Raw genomic sequence first — 2,620 nt, forward strand, 5'->3', positions numbered from 1 at the left:
TCTTACATCGATTTTCCAATAAAATCTCCTAAATCTGTATTATCGACCTTAATTGAGTTCCGCCGTTGCTTTAGCATCCCCTTAATGGCAATGATCACGGACCCGCGTGTCGTCCGGCGCGAACAGTTTCCCATAGATGTGACAACGCGTCGCGCTACGGTACGCCTCCCATTGTTCTTTCGACGTTTCCATGGGCACATTGGCGGATATGATATTTTTCACGCGATTCGCCAAGTTTTTGAGTTGTCGCGCGAACCACGTGACGCAATTGTTATCGCGACGGAACTGATATGACGATAACGCGTCATCGTACGAACAGTGCACGTCGTATCCTATACTAAAGCTTTGTGCCGCTGATACGCGTACAATGACGCGTCTTCCCTGCTGGGCTCCGTCTTACGTAGAACGCACTCCAGGTCGGCGTAAATAATGAACGGCACTCGTTCCTGGTTGCAGTGATTACTGAATTCGAGCCACTTGTCGCCCACGCTCGGCAATCGAATGGAGCAGTTGTTGATTTTCTAGCAATCCACTTCGTGCGTCTGCAATTTTTCACTCGAGCGAAAATAATGAAAGCACCTGTAAAATAGAGAAATCATTTTTTACTCTTTTTTTAAATATAATTTTTATTGACTTTTCTTATTATACTTACCTGTCGCAGAAAAATTTCTTGTTCTTTTGTCTGCTGGGTTGCGAGCTCATAAGGCGTGACAGGTCCTTTATCCACGCAAAGTGGGTAAACACATCGTCGTTGCGTGGATTTTGCAGATACAGCATGTTGATGTGCTTCTCCTTCTTGTCACCGGTGAGGTGTAGAGGAAGGACCCGTCCATTTTCAATGCCGTATGATCGACGCGCGTTCAAATGTTCGAATTTCGAAATGTTTTTTAATGTCACTGGAAACTCGATACCCGCGAGATTTATTAGGTGTACAACTTTGCTTCCGCCGTTTTCCTATAGATGGCTTTAGCGGTAAGTGGTGCTCGAAATAAATAGATCATAGACGTCATACAATAAACTTGGGCATCTATCAACATAACCCCATAGAAACATTAGTCCATTTGTATCTGCATCATAAAGTTATTCTCGATTGAAAATGTCAGTTTACGAGCCAAATTCTCTCATTTGAGGGAAGTTTTAATTTTCTTCTTCAATATGAAGTAATCTGCGGCTGAGGCTCATCGAATGCTCTCAAATACTTATAGTGAGGCCGCTATTAGTGAAAGAACGTGAGTGGTTTCAATATCAAATCTATTTTACGAATGATACATGTCGTTAGAGTTAAGTAATTAACAAGAGACAGTATCATTTGTGTTTTTCTTTTTAAGTTGATAGAATTTAACTTGATTGGTTGAGATTGTAGTATCTGGATTTTAATTTTTGATACATTAATTTTTTTCGAAGAGTAATAATTTTCGACAGAGAATTAAAGTTGACATTTCTTAGATTAGAATAAGAAGACTTTCAATAAGAGCATCCTTGAAGAAAAATTATAACTACTATTAATTGGATTGGATACTTAGTATTTATACAAAGGACTGGTTTCACCAACTCGATTAAGCCGAATCGGTGATTAACTGTCGACCATAAGTGATCAATTCTACTAAACAGCAAACACGATTAGTCAGTTCCAAGGCCAATTCAGTAATTGGCACTGGTGAAACCGATTTATGTTACATTAATATTAAATAAACTTTCTTAAATGTTTAAATAAATGTTTCTTAAAATATTTTTTGAAAATAAATATTGAAGGAAACGTAAAAATTATATAAGTGTTATATAAATGAGATGAATAAACGTTTTTGCAAATTATTTCTGCAAATATATGCCTAATGACAGATAAATATTAATAACAATTAAATGTTAAATGAATATTTTTTTGTATCATTATTGCAAATAAGTAACTGTTGATAAATAAATATTATATTAATGATGAATAAATGTTGAATAAATGATTTTTAATATTATTACTACAAATAATATAAACATTCGGTTCGTATAATTGAATTTCGGTTACAACAACCGAAATTTTCTGTTTTCTGGAGACCAGATGAAAACTCGGTTGTAAGAACAGAAAAATTCCTATGAAAGGTTTCCGCTATTCAGGCAATTGTTTTCGGTTATCTCAACCGAATCTCAATGCTGCCTCTGGTAAAAGTCTAGCTTGTGTCAACCATAGCTCGGTTATAATATCAAATGTTTTAGTAATAAGAAACAGACGTTCTGCCACTCTAACCATTCATTCTCATTTATAGTAACTATATAGTACAGCTATCGTTATCGGGTGTTTTGGTTGCTGAAGATAAGTTTTCGATTGCCTTTGCAATTAATTTCGTGTTTCACAAATCAATAATTTTGTTTAATTTAAGGAAGTTTTCGGTAGAGTCAGACATATTCTTAATCAATGCATCTTATAGATGATTATGCATTTTATACGTATATATATGCTTTTTGACATTAACTTGAAGTATTGAAATTGAGCAATGTATATTGTTGAATTTCAATACTTCAAGTTAATGACAAAAAGCATGTATGTATAAAATGCATAATCATTTATAAGATATATATTAATGAAGAACATGTCTGATTGTATATATACAAAAAACTTCTTCGTCAATTC

At 34.9% G+C, this 2,620-nt stretch overlaps 1 pseudogene; it reads right to left on the bottom strand.

Annotated features, from left to right (window-relative positions):
• Positions 1-81: 81 nt before the first annotated feature.
• LOC108765809 (uncharacterized) lies at positions 82-777 on the bottom strand (annotated as a pseudogene).
• Between the last annotated feature and the right edge of the window lie 1,843 nt (positions 778-2,620).

This window comes from Trachymyrmex cornetzi, unplaced genomic scaffold (genome assembly GCF_001594075.2).
Source record: "Trachymyrmex cornetzi isolate Tcor2-1 unplaced genomic scaffold, Tcor1.1 scaffold545, whole genome shotgun sequence".
NCBI lineage: Eukaryota > Metazoa > Arthropoda > Insecta > Hymenoptera > Formicidae > Trachymyrmex > Trachymyrmex cornetzi.